The sequence below is a fragment of the Danio rerio genome, chromosome 7 (genome assembly GCF_049306965.1).
Source record: "Danio rerio strain Tuebingen ecotype United States chromosome 7, GRCz12tu, whole genome shotgun sequence".
NCBI classification, from domain to species: Eukaryota; Metazoa; Chordata; class Actinopteri; order Cypriniformes; family Danionidae; genus Danio; species Danio rerio.
The window spans coordinates 74,427,806-74,447,225 of NC_133182.1; the positions used below are offsets into that span (position 1 = coordinate 74,427,806).

A 19,420-nucleotide genomic window follows, 5' to 3' on the forward strand; every position below is an offset into this window, starting at 1 on the left:
GTAAAGACGAACTGCTGCTCTTGCTGTTTTCAAAAGACGCAAATAAGGGTGCAGCTGTTTGTCTGCATTGCAGACAACAATATCCAAATCCATATCCACAGACAACCATATCCATGCTGGCACATAAAACCTAAGGATGTTCCATATTGAATCTAGTTTAGTTATGTAACTATTTATAGTATAGTAAATATTTATATCTATTTTTTTACTGAGGATTTGCACCATGTTTATTTGGACTTTGACACATTATTTATTATTTTCTTATTTTTTTATTTGTTCATTGTAAGTGGTGTTGTTTATAGTAACTGAAAATATATTATTTGGAAAAAGTCAAATTTGCTTCACTGTTCTATTATTTTGTAACATTTGTAACATACCGTATACCGCGAAACCGTCAAACTGTGGTATTGTTTTAGACGATTATCATACCGTAAAAAATTCATACCGTTACAACCCTAGTCTCCTGCCAGTTTACCCCAAGACAAAGCTGATCATGACATTGAAATGAAACATAATCAAGACTTTAATTGACTCTCCCGAGCTATACCAAAGGACAACCTTGACTAGAGCAAAGACAAAAAAATAAATAAAGCAAGCACTTGGAGTTTGGAAAGACGTCAAATTAGAAGTCGCATCATTTATTTGAAGGTATTTCACATCCCGGCCCATGCAAAACAGTCGGCTCGCATTTAGGAGGCTGTCAGTATCAGCATAATCGAATGTAAATGAATGCGTGCAATCAAGCTAAATTGGATGCACTCAAACTTAATTTCTTCACTTTCTCCCCCATGAACTCGTGTCCTCGCTAATGACCGCATTAGATATTCTTACGCTGTGCTTTTTGTGTGTGCGTAAATCCAATTGTCATCCCCATTTCATATAGTGTCAGTGTCCTGATTAGCCTGAGACAACAATAGGAAGCGCCATGCCCACTGAACCTGCCAGCGTCACGCACACACACACACACACTCGTCTGATCTCATCACACTCCTGCTTGTCTGAGCAGCGGTGGTGGCCACCTCAATTCAGCCCCCTTTTCTTTTCTTTTTTACACACACACTGAACTACTGAAGTCTCTGTAAGAGCGGAGAACAAAGGGCCAAGAGAAAGGGGAAAGATCCAGACTGACATGCTAAAAAACATAAGGGTCAAAATCTCAACTTTCAAAAAGCCAAACAAGCTGCGCGGCAGAATTCCCAAGACGTTCATTAACTGCTAATCATGCTGTTACACACTGTCGCAATGCTCTGAAGCTTAACGAATCAATATTCCTCATGCCTGGTGATCATTAAAGGGATGGCACATCTCAAACCATTTACTCACAGATCCAGATGCACACTTTTTGGTCCTCATGAAAAACGGAAATAAGATTTGAATATAATGTTGAGTGATTATTAAATGACATGCATGGCCTTAAGTGGATTTTTAAAAGGACAAGTGTTTGGCCTATTCCTTTTGAAAAGGGATTAAGAGTTGAATATAATGTTGTGTAATTTTGTTGCATTTAAAAGTTAATACTTTCCAAATGTATTAAATTGCAAAATCAGCATTACAAATAAATATTCTGTAGCCTCACAGCAAGAAGATCGCTGGTTTGAGTCCCCACTGGGTCAGCTGGCATTTCTGTGTGGAGTTTGCATGTTCTCTCCGTGTTGGCGTGGGTTTCCTCTGGTTGCTCCGGTTTTGCCCACAGTCCAAAGACTATAGGTGAATCGAATAACCTAAATTGGCCGTAGAGTATGTGTGTGTGTGAATGTGAGTGTGTATGGGTGTTTCCCAGTGCTGGGTTGCAGCTGGAAGGACATCCGCTGTGTAATACAAACACTGCAAAAAAAAAATTTCTTACTTAGATTTGTTTTGTCTTGTTTCTAGTCCAAATATCTAAAAGTTCTCAAATCAAGAAGCATTTTCTAGACAAGCGAAACACATTGTCTTGTTTTAAGAAATAATTTGCCAAAATAAAGTGAGTTTTTCCTTAATTCAAGCAAAATAATCTGCCAGTGGTGTAAGCAAAATAATTTTTATCACAAACTGAAAAACAAGATTATTTTGCTTACCCCATTGGCAGATTATTTTGCTTGATTTTGAGAAAAACTCACTTTATTTTGGCATATTATTTCTTGAAACAAGACAATGTGTTTTGCTTGTCAAGAAAATGCTTCTTAATTTAAGAATTTGTAGATATTTTGGACTAGAAACAAGAAAAAAATCTAAGCAAAGCATTTTTTGCAGTGTTTAATGGATAAGTTGGTGGTTCATTCTTCTGTGGCGAACCCTGATGAATAAAAGCACTAAGCTGAAGGAAATTGAATGAATAAATAAATTGTAAACATCTTTAGACATGTCAAAAAATAAAATATAATTATAATGAAGAAAAAAGTCTGGAATTAAGGTGAGCAAATTTTAATTTTAGGATTAAGTGTCTTTAATGTATTTAGGTGTAAGAAACATTTGAGACGTTAAAAAAGCTAAATATTTAGCACTCTTTAGTTCATATTTTTAGTTCTCATTTCCTCATACTGTACTTTGTGAAGTTGTGAAGTTGTGAAATTTGTGAAGTTGTTATCAAGAGCTCCGCAAATTTCATACATTCATTAATTTTCCTTCAGCTTAGTCTATTTCAAAGGTCACTACAGTGGAATGAATCACCAACTATTCTGGCATATGTTTGATGCAGATAATGCTCTTCCTGCTGAAACCCAGCACAGGTAAAAGCAAATGGCATATTATTTGAAAATATTAAATTTGGAGATCTTTTTTTTTTTGTTTACATCCACGTTAGTTCATGTATGTCATTTAAAAATCTTAAATGTCATCCTTGAACTGTGGTTTAAAGTTGGATTTACAGACAATGGGCATTTATAGTAAACTGAAAAATACTCTGATGCTATATTGAGTATTACACTTTATTAGGTACACCTTACTAGTACCGGGTTGGACCCTCGTTTGCCTTCAGAGCTGCTTTAATCCTTCGTGGCAGATTCAACAAGCTACTGGAAATATTCCTCAGAGATTTTGCCCCATATTGGCATGATCACGCAGTGGCTGCAGATTTGTCAGCTGCACATCCATGAACAAATCTCCCGTTCCACCACATCCCAAAGGTGTTATAGTGGATTGAAATCTGGTGACTCTGGAGGCCAATTTTGGTGAGTCTGTGTGAATTGTAGCCTCGGTTTTCTGTTCTTAGCTGACAGGAGTGGCACCCAGGGTGGTCCTCTGCTGCTGTAGCCCATCCGCCTCAATGCTGGACGTGTTGTGCATTCAGAGATGCTCTTTTGCATACCTTGGTTGTAATGAGTGCTTATTTGAGTTACTGTTGCTTTTCTATCATCTCTAACCAGTCTGGTCATTCTCCTCTGACCTCTGGCATCAACAAGGCATTTTCACGCACAGAACTGCCGCTCACTGGATATTTTCATTTTTTGGACCTTAGGTCATTGTCCCTAATTAAGACATGTGTATCTAATAAAGTGGCCAGTGAGTGCATAAATGATGTCATGTATATAAATATATTCGTACTTATGCATCATTTGGAATAGATTAACTTTTAAAATAACAGTTAGCATACTAAAATACTTTATACATTCTTTATATGTTTTATATTTATTAGAAATGTATTCTTATATTTATTGTTTATTTTAAATGTTTTTCTTTAGATTCACATTTGACTTTTTTCCATCACATCTAATATCCTCCTCACATACCATTTCCATTCATAAATGGCTTTTTCGTCTAATAGTTGAACTTTCTGCGGTTAAAACTTTCTCCTCACCTTGTTTCCCCACCTCAATCGCTCAGGCTTTAATAGCTCTTCAGTGGTACGTCGAGCAGTGGAATCAGCCACCCGGCAGAGGAAACAGGCCACACACCAAGCGCAGCGTAGAAAGACAGAAACATGGCTCGTCCGATCAAATTATGCCACGAGCTGATGATGCTAATTAGTCAGGGCAAATTTGTATTAGTGGATTATGTAATCGGCTGGAAGCGGAGCAGCGAGACGGAGGGAGGGAGGGGGGTAAGTGAGTAAGTGAGCGTGGCACCAGCTATAGTCACAGCTTTAGTGGAACACTGCCCTGCCACTTCATGCCAGTGTGGGCATGAGCAATCAAGCAGAGCAATCGCAATTAAACAAGCGGGTAATTTCGTCAGAGGAGGGGCTGGTGGCATGAGGGACCCTGTTACATGTCCTCAGGCAGCCTTGCGTCTCTGCCCGTTTTAATACTTATTAAATGACGAGCCTGTACTCGCTAATGCACTCAGACAGACAGTTACAACACACACTCATAATACAAGGATGATCAAATAGGGGCAATTGAGATTGAAGAGTGTGGCGGAGAAATCGAGGGCATGTAAGGGACGGTAGTACGAGTAAAGTAGAAAAAAGTTCCTTGCCTTTTTTAACACTAAAAACATAAAAGGGGTTCATTTAAAAGCAATAACAAAGGTTTCTCATTGATGCAATGAAATAAGAGTGCTGCTAACAAGTGCTAGCGCTGAAATATAATATTTTCAAAGGTTTGAACTAACAATTCGATACCCTACAAAAGGTGTTTTAAAAGTCTTAAATTCTCCATCTTTAACTCTTGAAAGCCGAACCAAAACTTTGGTGTAATAAAGGAATAGTTGGCTCAAAGATGAAAATAATATCATACCTTGCAAACCGAGATGTTCTCAGTTCTTTTACAAACAATATAAGTGATTAGAGGCTATCAAGCTCCAGAAATGACCATGAATAACATAAGGATGAAGGATGCTAATGGCTAACTGGTTTCAATTGTTCGCACTTAGCTGATGATTGATTATAAGGTGTGTTTGGCATGCAGTCCTGGGAGAGAGCCCTGAGCTCGTGAGATCCTCGAGCCCGGGGCTCCCCCCTGCTGCAGGGCGAGAGGGGAGTTTGAGTTCAGGTAGGTCTTGAGATCTCAAGTGCTTGATAATGGTAGATATTGATTATGAATGCTATATTGAGTGTGAATACTGAATTCAACACTTGATGTCAACTTAGTTTTGTCAATTTACTTGTGTTACATGTTTTTAGTCTGTGGGAGGAAACCGGAGAGCCATGGGAAAACCCAAGCAAACATGGGGAGAACATGCAAACTCCACACAGTAATGCCGATTTGGCCAGATAAGATCTGAGCCAGTGACATTCTTGCTGTGAGGCAATGATGCTAACCATAATGCCCCATTCATACGGGGCTTCAGCGTCAACGCTTGACTGAAGGCGTGTCTGAAGTTTGTGCTAACGCGGTCGTCATAGCAGCGTCGGCCAATAAAATTCAGTCAGCAATAGGCCACTGTCTAGCTAGTGTATTTGCATACAGCGATCTGATTGGCTGACACTTCTGTCGGCGCTTAAAAAGTTGAGCTAGTCCGAACTTCTGCAGCGAGCAACGCCTCTGAAGCAGAGCAGACGGATCCACAATGCAGTTCGGCAACGCCTGACGTCACCAATTCAAAGTGAATGGGAAGCATACTCTGACGCCCCGTGTGAATGGGGCGTAAGGCCTCCGTGCTACCCTGACAAGGAAATGGGAGGAGAAGGGGTTGAAGGGGGGATTCTTTAAGACAAAGATGGCTAAGGTAAGATAGTCTGGTTATTTAGTGATTTAGGAATCATCTGATTGGTGAATCATGCATTAGCTAATGAGGACCAGCTGCTATCAATCATAAGTGCGTGCTCCTCTCGAAATTAATTTATAAATAAACTTCACTTATTGTTGATTAAACCAACAAAAAGTCTCTAACAACCAACTAACTGTCCTACAGTAAAATAAGTTCACATTACATAAGGCATTAGATGATAACCATTTTCAAAGCATACCGCGGTTCGGAAAAGTCAAGGTTTTTAAACCGGCAACATTTTCTGCAATACCGTTCATAGGTATGGGTAAGATTTATTTTTTACATTTTTTTTCAGCCTTTTGGGAAAACAGTATACCAGCAGAAAAAAAATATCCAAAGATGCTATTTTAAAATTGCAAAGAATTTTGTGTTTTTTTAAAACTAATGAAGAGAGCATCGTGACATTACTGCTCTAAAATATTTTAATGTTTCTCAAAAAAATATATATTGTGTTCAAAGGGGAAATTTGTTTGCAAAAAAATAAAAGTTAGATTTTTCAGGGTGTCCGCGGGGTCTTAAATTGTCTTTAATTTCAAAAACTAAATTAAGGCCTTAAATAAATTCACTGAAATATGCTGTTGTGGGTGTTAAATACTTTTAAACAGGTCATAATTTTTACTAATTGTCCATGTAAAGCAATAAAAAAAAGTTTAACAAAATTAACATTTATTAACTATTCAGCAATTTTGTTTTAATTGTCTTCCTTACATCCTTAAAATAACATTTGTTAAAAGTTTTCCATGTTTTCATGTTTTTATGCATAAATTTATGTTGTGCATAAATGTTGTTTGTTACAGCTTTAAAACTTTGAAACAGTCAGATTGATTTTAATTTAATATTGTTTATGCTACACTGCATTAGTGAAAAATATTTTGTTTTGGTTTGATTTGCAGAAGACTTTTAGATTAGTATCTCATTGTGAGTGTCGATTAAATAAATTATAGATAAATATTAACCTTGATTTAGACCTCAGAATTCTGACAATATATTATTGAACATTAGAAAACAAAATTGCATTTAAAAAATGTAGTTTATTAAAGCTTTTAAAATGTGTCTTCATTTAAAGAAATGTTGTGCTAATAAAAATATATATGTATATAACTAGAGTTTGCTTGTTTTGATACATTATTTAAAATACGTGGCTGAGAAATAACTGAAGTTTACTTTTAATTAAGCAAGTAAAAAAATTCCACTGGTTATTAATTATTAGCAATCTGCCCTGTGATAGTCTAAAATTTCATTGATAATGATCTTAAAGTCTGAAATTTGATGTGAAACCCTGTTTTTACACAAGACATTTAAAATGAACATATGTTAGAGCAGTAATCACAATACTATCAAACAGTGATATTTTTATCCAAGGTTATCATACCGTCAGAATCTTATACCTCTCACAATCACCAGCGATATAACAACCAGAGATCGCTGGTAAACACTCACATTCACATAAACTACAAATCTGCCGGTTTACTACAGATCCCAGTCATGCAACACACACACTCACCTGCTCCAAGTCACTATTGATTAAACACTCACACAGCTGAAGCTGCTCAGACTGATTACTTGGACTATAAGAACAGCACAAACACACACTATGTTGCTGAGTCTTGTTATCTGTTCTTGTGACACTAAAACGCGTTTACCCCTGTCTTGCTTTGGTGTGTTTTTGACCCTTGCCTCGTTTATTTGTTTTTTCCTGTTTGCTGCCTGCCTTGTGACCATCTGCCTGTTATTTTGACGACGACTCTGGATAACTCTTATACATCTGTTTGCCCCGGTGTTGACCCTTGCTTGCCTGACCATTCTAGTAAACCTGCATTTGGATCCCCATCTCCATTGTCAGAGTCACTGCACCGTTACAATACCGGCCCATGCCTACATTACAGTATAATAGTGTGCAATTTACAAAAATCATTAACGGTGTAGTTTTTATGTAAATTGCGATACTTAAATTCCAAAAACCCTTCATTCTTTTCTGTACATTGTGTATGGAAATAAGCAGCAGAAACATTGTGCTGAATGTTTCTTTTTGAGTATATGAAAAAAGCAGAACCCATTTGAAGGCCAACGAGGGCGAGTGGCGAATGATCACAGAACGTCCCGGCTCATGAAAACTAGAAAAACAAAGAAATAAAAACACATTTTTGAAGCAGGGAAAGATTTGCACCACACTGAGACGTACGCTACTCTTCCTCAGACCTCTTCACCGGTCCACAGGGGGCATGGGGATGTATAGAGATGAAGGGAGGAAGAGGAGCAGCAAGCCTTTCGCCCCTGCCCTCGCTCGCCCCCCACATCTCCAGATATTTCCCTCGCTGACCCCATAACCCGGACCTCTCGCTGCGCAAATGCCCTCTTCTCATCTTTCTAAGGCCATTCCTGACTCTAATTGGTTGAGACCAGGCTTGTTTCGGTGTAATCCTTGCATGTTAATACTCCCACAGTAACATTCTCCCGCCTAATGGCTGCCCAGCGAGAGGCATTTTCAACCGCATTACCTCTTATCGAGTTACGGAGCCCCACCGTTCCAAATAAGACAAATTTAATTGATCCAGTCTATAAAAATCCCACTCTGCTGTGAAGGGCCTGGTTCCGGGGATTTCTTTATTTATTTATTCCCTCTGTTTTCCCCACTCAGACCGAAATGCCTCTGCATGTGGCGCGAGGAAATTAGGTTTATTCAACTCCTTACAAAGAGGAGGGACAGGGGAGACAAAATTCAAAAGGCTTCAAAATTAGATCAATGGTCCCAACAATCAATCAACAGCCAGGCTACTAAGCCGCCTCGCTCAGGAGGAGATGTGAAATGAACCTTTAAAACAGCAGGCTTTTGCTCCATACCTCTGCGTGCCGTGCGGAGGCGAGCTACTAAACTGCAGTATGATTCAATGGTTAACAACATTCATCGCTCTCTCCGCTGCGCTGCCAAAATATTCCTCGACCTAAAAGGCGAGCGCGCACACACACATATACAAGTGCAGGAATGCATAGAGCAGAGGATGGAAGTGTGGAGCTAATACTGTACACTGCGAATATATACACACATATATATATGATGTGTGTGTATATATGTATATAAATATATATGTATATATATATATATATGTGTGTGTATATGTATATGTATATATATATATATATATATATATATATATATATATATATATATATATATATATATATATATATATATATATACACATATACACACATATATATATACATATATATTTATATACATATATACACACACATCATCACATCACAGCAAACTTCTTTAAACTCTCCTGCACTGGCTTATATATATATATATATATATATATATATATATATATATATATATATATATATATATATATATATATATATATATATATATATATATATAAGCCAAGTGCAGGAGAGTTTAAAGAAGTTTGCTGTGATGTGATGATGTGCGTGCATGGCCTTAATTTCACCCACTGTGCCTTTTTTTTTTTTTTTAATCCCGTTACCGCACATTGGTCTTATTGGGCTCAATGCAACACGGCAGGCTTATCAGAAATAAATACATTCGATACACTGTACAAGCTGGGGATGAGGAGCTTGGCTTTCAAAACACTGGCTTTTCAAAACTTTCCCATGGAAGAAAGGGGGAAACTTTGGACTGGAATGTATTCTATTAATACGTGGATGCATGGAATGCTTAATTCTGAGCCAGGCATGACAATGATTGTTCAAATGTGTACTAAATAGTAATGCTAAAGTGCAGAGTTTTCCGCTGCGTTCATAGCAGTGCTATTTTTAAATCAAAGCAACTGAGAGTAGCTAATTGCAGCCCAATCTCATGAGGAAACATAGTTATTTTACGTATTGTCAGTCTGTATTACGATGACGTAATGGATCAGGTCCAATACATAGTGGACATTGTAAAGGCCATGCTTCTGTAATGGTTGGGTTAGGGTTGGGGTTGGTGTAGACCTTAATTACTGAGGGTTGGGTTTAGGGTTGGGGTAGGTGTAGATGTAGGTGTAGACGTTAATAATTGAGGGTTGGGTTTAGGGTTGGGGTAGGTGTAGATGTAGGTGTAGATGTTAATAACTGAGGGTTGGGTTTAGGGTTGGGGTAGGTGTAGATGTTAATAACTGAGGGTTGGGTTTAGGGTTGGGGTAGGTGCAGATGTAGGTGTAGATGTTAATAACTGAGGGTTGGGTTTAGGGTTGGGGTAGGTGTAGATGTAGGTGTAGATGTTAATAACTGAGGGTTGGGTTTAGGGTTGGGGTAGGTGTAGATGTAGGTGTAGATGTTAATAACTGAGGGTTGGGGTAGGTGTAGATGTAGGTGTAGATGTTAATAACTGAGGGTTGGGTTTAGGGTTGGGGTAGGTGTAGATGTAGGTGTAGACATTAATAACTGAGGGTTGGGTTTAGGGTTGGGGTAGGTGTAGATGTAGGTGTAGATGTTAATAACTGAGGGTTGGGTTTAGGGTTGGGGTAGGTGTAGATGTTAATAACTGAGGGTTAGGTTTAGGGTTGGGGTAGGTGTAGATGTAGGTGTAGACATTAATAACTGAGGGTTGGGTTTAGGGTTGGGGTAGGTGTAGATGTAGGTGTAGACGTTAATAACTGAGGGTTGGGTTTAGGGTTGGGGTAGGTGTAGATGTAGGTGTAGACGTTAATAACTGAGGGTTGGGTTTAGGGTTGGGGTAGGTGTAGATGTAGGTGTAGAATTTAATAACTGTGTGGGTTGTGTTTAGGGTAGGTGTAGATGTAGGTGTAGACGTTAATAGGGTTGGGTTTAAGGTTGTGGTAGGTGTAGATGTAGATGTATGTAAAGCTGTTGATAACTGTGATGGTTGGGTTTAGGGTTGGATAAAGGTGTGGATGTTAATAACTGTGAGGGTTGGGTTTAGATAAAAAAATCTAATTATCAATCTTGATTTTACTATATATTTATTTATGAATAATCAATGCAGTAAGTGTTCCACTAAAGTGTAATTTATTCTTACATTTAATTCATAAAACCTGGAGTGTGTGTGTGTGGGGGGGGGGGGGGTCTTCGGACGCAATTCAGATGCTTCAGAAATTTTTTTAAACTATACAGTGTTTTAGAAATACCAATCTATAAAGATGAATATATAAACTACAATCACTGAAATGCAGGCTGATTGTTTTCTGCATTTTAATAGAACGTTGTTTCTTCAAGCTAATCTACAAGTAAGCTGCTGATAATTTAGCAGGCCAACATGTACAGTAACAAGCAGGATCATTTAAATTCATCTGGTCATTATCGAAAAAAATAAAGCCCTTCAAGGTGATACAAGATCACGCAGTCAGGGTTTTTTTTAACAATAATGACCGGCTGAATGTGCATTATACCTTACATAAGTAATGCTTAGCACATGGAACATATGCTAATCCTAGACGAGTATCTTATTCCCAGCGTCTGCTTTGCACAACTGAGAAAGTAACTCTGTGAGGGGGCAGCAAAGGCCACAGACCTCGTGTTTCATGAAGGAACTTTTGGCACAGCAATCTGGTGCCCCTTCCTGCCCTTATGACTATAAAACAGAGCTACTGCTGCCTTTCATCTGTTCATCAGAAATTCAGAGGAGTGAGAACGAGAGGATGAGAGAAACAGGGAGGAGACATGCAGAACGTGTGGAGAGACGGCCACTGGAAAGAGCTTCCCGTAAGATCTTCTCGCTGTTTGGAAAGGAGGCTAAATTAAAATCCTGTCCATTAAATCCCGTGTAGGCGTTCGAAATCCCTTCTCCCTGACCTTTTGGATAAATTTCCATCAATCTCATTTTACGCACGATTAAGGTTTTAATGAGAGATGGGCCGTATTAATGCTGGGTTTAATCTAGACAAGCTATTCTTCAGCGCTGCTCGCTAGCCTAAACGAGGACTGTGCGATAAAGCTAGGGCCTGGATGTGGACAAATGCATTTTTAGAGGGGAAAGTAATACGTTTTCCTGTTTAAGGTAATTTTCATTTGATTTATTTGCCAGCATGACACTTGGATCAGGGGCTTAATCATCACATACATCGAGTTAGACACATTTTTGAAAGAATTAAAACTAATTTCACCAGTTTTAGTGGCCAATCTGAACTAAAATCTGAGACTACATTAAAATGTAATTATGCAAAATAGGCTCACAAAAAAATAATAAAGCAGCCTCTACTAACATTTTGCTAAACTCTGAAACACAACACACAGTTTACAAATCAATTAACAATATTAGCAGTAAAATGCCAACAAATTATATCCCTTTCATACAATTTATGATTGATCAATATAGAGTTTAGATTTTCATTCCTTTAGCACCTGTATCACTCAAAAAAATTATTTTGCTGCTTGTTCAAACGACTTTAAAAAAATGGGCTGAAACAACGCAATTCTTGATATTTGTGGGGACAACTTAATTGTTTTATGTTCAATCCACTAAAATTTGTAAAACCAATTGAGTTAACTTGATCAAATTGTGATGGGACACACATTTTTACACCCTGGATGTTTTACAGTGTACACTGAAAAAAAAAAATAAATAAATATATATATATATATATATATATATATATATATATATATATATATATATATATATATATATAAATAAATATATATATATATATATATATATATATATATATATATATATATATATATATATATATATATATATATATATATATATAGCTGCTGAATGAATGAATGAATTCATTCATTCATTCATTTTTCCTTGGCTTAGTCCCTTTATTCATCGGGGGTCACAACAGTGGAATGAACTGCCAACTTATTCAGCATTTGTTTTACACAAGCCCTTCCAGCCGCAACCCAGTACTGGGAAACACCCATACACACTCATACACTACATACAATTTAGCTTACCCAAATTACCTATACCACATGTTTTTGGATATATACACATGGAGCACCCGGAGGAAACCCACGCCAACACAGGGAGAACATGCAAAATCCGCGCAGAAACGCCAAATGACCCAGCCGAGGCTCGAACCAGCAACCTTCTTGCTGTGAGGCGATTGTGCTACCCACTGCGCCACAGTGACACCCAAAATGAATAATAATAACAATAATAATAATAGAATTGGGTAAGCTAAATTGTCCGTAGTGTATGAGTGTGTGTGTGTGAATGTGTGTGTGGATGTTGACCAGAGATGGGTTGCGGCTGGAAGGGCATCCGCTGCGTAAAAATGTACTGGATAAGTTGGCGGTTCATTCCGCTGTGGCGACCCCGGATTAATAAAGGGACTAAGCCTACAAGAAAATGAATGAATAATAATAATAATATTAAAAATTACATATAAATAAATTTTTAGAAAATCTGAACAGATAAATATAGTCAAAAAACTATTATGGTCGATGTGTCCTATTGTAATATTGATTAGTATTATTTTTATTATTAACATTAATGTTAGAGCCTGCATAAAACTCTTGTGTGAATGGAGAGATAGCACATCTGTCTGACACAGACAAAACAAATCTGTCGCAATGTGTACAGCATCTAAATTAACACTATAATAATCTATTATCGCAATTTATTTTACCCTAAATAGCTGTAATGATTTTTAATTGTGCTAGAAGAGCAATTTTTTTTTCCAATTTTTTGCAACACGACCCACTTCACTGCTGGCTTTGGTGGTTTGTTATTTAAAAAAAAAAAAAAAGCTAGAGAATTAATTTCCAACATAAATATAGTGCTTTATCATGCCTGTGATTGATGCCGTTTTCAAGGTTCTCGCAAACACATCGTCAAAAAGTTATCGGCAACATCCAGCTGGACATGACAGCTCCTGTCCTATTCATGCATTTAAGATTGCCTTCCATTGAAAACTCACAGCATTCACCAATCAGTTTCAAAGTCCATCCCACAATGGTGCCACGGGTTTGAGTTATAAAACACATCTACTTTCCTTTAGCTGGAGCACCACAAGACAGTGCCATCAACAGCTTCACAATTACACCAGAAGAACAAATTGATTCAGTTTAGCTACAATAGCTTCATTTGTACAAGGACAAGACTGAACTGAACAAACAGAACAATGCTTTATACCTAACTTTTAATACTGTAGGGTTTCACTGTAGGGTTAATACTGTAGGGTTACTGTAGGGTTTCACTAAGAAATATTCTTAAGTGTATAAGGAAACTTTTGTAAACATCCAACCAATAGTCAGCATGTCAGTGATGTTAATCATATTACCAAATTCAATAAACTGAATCTACTTTCAGCATCAGATAAATGCACATTTTAAGCAATTCAGAGATGTGAAACATTAATTAATAATTGTATTATAATTAATTTTAAAGTATATAATGTTAATACATTAAAGTGTTAATGCTTTTTCACCGCAGAATGAACCGCCAACTTATCCAGCAAATGTTTTACTCAGCAGATGCCCTTTCAGCTGCAACCCAGCACTGGGAAACATACAGACTCCATACAGACTCATTCACTCTCTCACACACACACACACACACACACACACACACACACACACACACACACACACACACACACACACACACACAACTTCTTGCTGTGAGGCGACCGTGCTGCTAACCACTGAGCCGCCGTGTCGCCCCAGGGTGAATAAAAATACAGATCAAGTTTGCTAAAAGCCCTTTTCTGTGGACTACTTCCTTCCGCCACATCTTTAAATCCAGACCGTTTAACAAGCCTCCGTTCCTAATTAAAAAACACCACTTAAGAACTAATAATATTTGTATGTATAATTTAAGACAAAGAGAGAGAAAGAGATTCTTACCTCATTCATTCTTCAGGTAAGTTTCATGTCGTTCATATTAAAAGATTAGTTTGATAGTCCACTTTCTCCGGTGAGAACACCTGGCGCGTTTTGTTTTGTTTAGTTGTCTTCGTCTTTTATTTCAAAATAAAAGTCTTTGCTCTGGACTATAAAGACAGGCTCTTGTCGCCGTCTAAAGGCGTACCAGTATAACCTGCATTAAAGTGTACCTGTTGTTTTGTGTATTTTCTTTATGTATATATGTATACTTATTTTGCCCGTTATATCATTAATTCTGTCAGCAAGTAATTATGTATGTATATGGCAACACAGTGGCTTAGAGGTTAGCACTGTCGCCTCACAGAAAGAAGGTCGCTGGTTCAAATCTTGGCTCTGTCAGTTGGCATTTCTGTGTGGACGGTGGAGTTTGCAAGTTCTCCCAGTGTTGGTGTGGGTTTCCTTCAGTTGCCCGTTTTCCCCCACAGTCCAAAGTAGGGCTGGGGGGATTTGGCCTAAACTTAAAATGTCGATTAATTCAACATTTTAACTTGATTTTGATTAATGAACGATTATTTATTTTTATTTATTTATAATTTTTTTTGCATAGTTCACTTGATTACTTGATTTTAAAAGAAATTTTAAATAATTAACGGAAACACATCTATACATATCTAACATCTATGAATATTTACTTCAGTGTTGATCAACTGAAATTAAAGCAAACATTGCCTAAAACAACATAAATTTATGTTGGTCAACATAAATAACTTGCACTTTTGGAAACAACAAAATTCATTAATATTATTATGTTTTTCATATTAAAAGTAGAAAATATGGAGTATCTCTTCTAAATAAAATACCTCTTGTATATCCTGTGAATAATGTAATAACAGTGCATTTATTGAACCTACTATAAACAAATATTTTAATGTAAATATTAATTTTATTGTAATGGAAAATATGCCATATCAATGCTTTTCTGGCACAGATTTCAATCATCTTAAATGTGCAATGTCTAGTTACATTTTGTGCGATCGCACAAAGGCTGCACTGGACCGTACCTGTGCGTTCGATGCAGAAGTATAAATCAGACTTACTCTATTATTAAATTACTTTTTACACCCTCTTTTCCCTCCAGTCAGCCCATTCCCTTAAAATCATTTTAAATAAAATAAATAAACGAGAAAAAAAGGATATGTTTAAATCAGGTAAAGAGTGTTTCTGAGTCTATGTTAAGACCATGATACTACCCTACTCCTTCCAAGCTTGTTCTTGTTGTAGTAGACTGCCAACATTTACGTTGTACTTCAAGAAGTTATTAAAAGGTCTCCAGATATCTTCAAACACATTTTGTTTTGTTTTTTTACAATGTATGTGATCTTTTCCACTAACATTTATGATGCCATGTATACACATAGATGAAGTCAAAATTATAGCCCCGTTTAATTTTTTCCCTAATTTCTGTTTAACGGAGAGAAGTTTTTTTTTTAATCTTTGCCATGATGACAATAAATAATATTAGACTAGAAGGCCTAGCTAGGTTAATTAGGTTAACTAGGCAAGTTAGGGTAATTAGGCAAGTTATTGTATCGAAAAAAAATATAGCTTAAAGGGGCTAATCAAGTTGACCTTAAAATTGCTTTAAATAAATTAAAACTGCTTTTAATCTAGCCGAAATAAAAGAAAAATTTAAGGAGGGCTAATAATTCTGATTTCAACTGTTTATATACAGGTAACGTCAGAATTATTAGCCGCTCTTTCCCTTTTTTAAATATTTCCCAAATTATGTTTAACAGAGCAAGGACATTTTCTCAGTATGTCTGATAATATTTTTTCTTCTGGAGAAAGTCTTATTTGATTTATTTCTGCTAGAATAAAGGTTTAAAAAAACATTTTGATTTTATGGGTCAATATTATTATCCCCTTTATGCTATATATTTTTATTTCGATAGTCTACAGAACAAAAATATACAATAACTTGCCTAATTACCCTAACCTGCCTTGTTAACCTAATTAACCTAGTTAAGCCTTTGAATGTCACTTTAAACTAAATACTAGTGTCTTGAAGAATTATGTAGTCATCATAGCGAAGATAAAATAAATCAGTTATTAAAGATGAGTTATTAAAACTATTATCTTTAGAAATGGGTAGAATAAAAATCTTCTTAATAGGGTGGTAATATATTTAATCTTATTTTAGACAGCAATAAGACTAAGGATCAGATTTACTAAATATAGTTCAAATTAGCATAACACAATCCTTATTATCAAAAGTGAGAGCTTTTAAAGAACACACACATTCATGTATTCATTTTCTTGTCAGCTTAGTCCCTTTATTAATCCGGGGTCGCCACAGCAGAATGAACCGCCAACTTATCCAGCAAGTTTTTACACAGCGGATGCCCTTTGGGCCGCAACCCATCTCTAAGAAACATCCACACACACATTCACACACACACACATACACTACGGACAATTTAGCCAACCCAATTCACCTGTACCACATGTCTTTGGACTGTGGGGGAAACCGGAGCACCAGGAGGAAACCCACGCGAACACAGGGAGAACATGCAAACTCCACACAGAAACGCCAACTGAGCCGAGGCTCGAACCAGCGACCTTCTTGCTGTGAGGCGACAGCACTACCTACTGCGCCACTGCTTCGCCAGAACACACACATCTTGCATTAAATTGTTCCTTAAGCTAAATCTAAATCAAAGACTTTTACTGTATTACCAATGGTGCATTTCATTCTATCTGAATTATAACCAAGAAAAAAATACTGTAAATAATAGAGAAACCGATCCTAGTTTCCCAATTAAAATACAACAATCTCCATTGAATGATAAAGCACCTTCTGAGTGATGGAAAAATTCCATTTGGATGGTAAAAGTCAACTCTTAACAGTAGTATTTATGTCAGGCTATTTTATTGATTCATCTTTTTTTTTTTTTTGCCATTTTTTTTAACAAAAATCTTTCAGGTAACTGCTTGGATAAAAACAGATGAAAAGCATCTATCATAAGCGCCATGTTCCCTAGTGCAGTAGGTAAAATCCGCAGTGAAATCCCCCTCTTTGTATGTGAGCCTGCTATGGCATAGGGCTGATCCCTGGAGAGGTAGCTCTTTTGAATACATATTGATATGACTGAGCTCCTAAGACACAGCGGGAGAGCCTAAGGCCACTTCCTGTTTATTACACATGTACTCTGTTCGTGAGCTGAGGGTGTGGAGCCACGGAGCCTCGGGAGGGGGCAAAGACTCTACACTTTATCCCCTGCTGTGCCAGGCTGAAGCTGCATGTACTGCCACATGGGGCAAGCACTTTCCGAGGCTGCCCATGTACTTGTACTGAAAGTGCTGGCGTAGGAGAAGAGCGAAGTCATTTAAAAAAGCAATCAAGGATAAAGATGAATCATCTTCTGCTGGTGCTTAGATCACTTAGAGATCATAACAATCCAACCTTCGCTGGGTTTGTGTGCAAACGAGAGAAAATCGGGGGTGACCAGGTGGCACGGATAATGCGCGCATGCTTAAGTGTGCACAAAGAAGTCGTGGAAAACATTGTGAAGTCCTTCAGAATTAATGCAAATGAGCCTTCAAGAGACTGAGGGGAAGTCGGAAATCATGAAGGGGAGGGGGGCAATTAAAAAATGCCCAAAGCAACAATATTGAGGACAAAGCTTTTCTTCTATCTAATTATATTCTACAAGAGACACCTGCCCTTTCACCCTGCTTTCTCCACCTCCTGGTACTCGAGTGAGGCAGTAAAACGCTCTTAGCCTCTTTGCCCACTGAGACGACTTCACACAGATAGAGTCAAACTGCAGAAGAGGACTGGGAGAGCACAGCTTTTCTGTCCCACTTACACAGAACTTCATCTGAAACGAGGACAGTGGTCTTCAATATTGGTTTGAGCTGTATTATGGTATGACTGTGGCAATGCACTAAAAAACTAATAGACAGCAGAAATGTTGACACATCTGTAAGCCAGATTAACCAACAAGACTTCTTTGGGCAAGCCACTTCACCAGAAAGGCTATGCAAGTTCGCTGTGGTCACACTGCACTTTTTGCCCCATTGACTTCCATTGATTCAATTACATTTTTTCAATTCATTTTTATTTGTATAGCGCTTTTTCAATGTGTCAAAGCAGCTTCACATAGAAGATCGTAGTGAATTAAATGTGCCAGTTCAGTTTTCAAAGTTTAGGTTCAGTTTAGTTCAGGTCAGTGAGGTTTATTAGTCACTGCTGGGAGTCCAATCACTGAAGAGCGATCAATCAGTGCGCAGCTTTACAAGTCCCGAACCATGTAGGCCAGTGGCAACAGCGGCGAGGAAAAAACTTCACCAACTGCGAAAGTGAAAGATTAAAAACCTTGAGAGAAACCGGGCTCAGTTGGGCACGGCCATTTCTCCTATGGCCAAACGTATTTTGCAGAGCTGCAGTCTAGGTGCTGGAGGCAGGAGAACGCTGGTTGCCAGCGAAGACTCTGCAGTCCTTGGAGTGTCACAGGAATCAGTCTCATGCTCTCCACACCTCCATGACCACCACAGCAGCTCAGGATACGGCCTGGTCCAGGATTGTGGAAACCTTGGGATCATTTCATCACAGGCCTTGGATTGCATCAGTGACACTGCATAATATCTGGGGGCTTCAGGATGTGTATCCCCAGGTGGAAATAGAGAATAAAAAGAATAATTAGTGTAGCTGCTGTTTATAGTGGATATAAACAAGATGCGTGGAGAACATTCATGTATAATACCGCTAAGTGATGCACTAAGTGTATGTTTTACTAAAAAGATAGGTCTTTAATCTAGTTTTGAACTGTGAAAGTGTGTCTGAGCCTCTGACATTATCAGGAAGGCTATTACATAGTTTAGGAGCCATAAATGAGAAGGCTCGACCTCCTTTACTCGACTTTGCTATTCTAGGTACTACCAGAAGTCCTGAGTTTTGAGATCTTAAAGAGCGGGTTGGATTGTAGCGAGACAGGAGGTTGGTTAGATAAACAGGAGCTAGAGTATTTAAACCTTTATAGGT

At 37.7% G+C, this 19,420-nt stretch overlaps 1 protein-coding gene across 1 annotated transcript in view; it reads right to left on the reverse strand.

The window, feature by feature from the left end:
- The window catches only part of zfhx3b (zinc finger homeobox 3b), a 781,589-nt gene extending 767,069 nt beyond the window's left edge, over positions 1-14,520 (reverse strand). The window contains exon 1 of the mRNA XM_068222142.1: positions 14,398-14,520. The gene's annotated coding sequence lies outside the window, so the exon portion shown is untranslated. The remainder of the gene's footprint in view (positions 1-14,397) is intronic.
- Between the last annotated feature and the right edge of the window lie 4,900 nt (positions 14,521-19,420).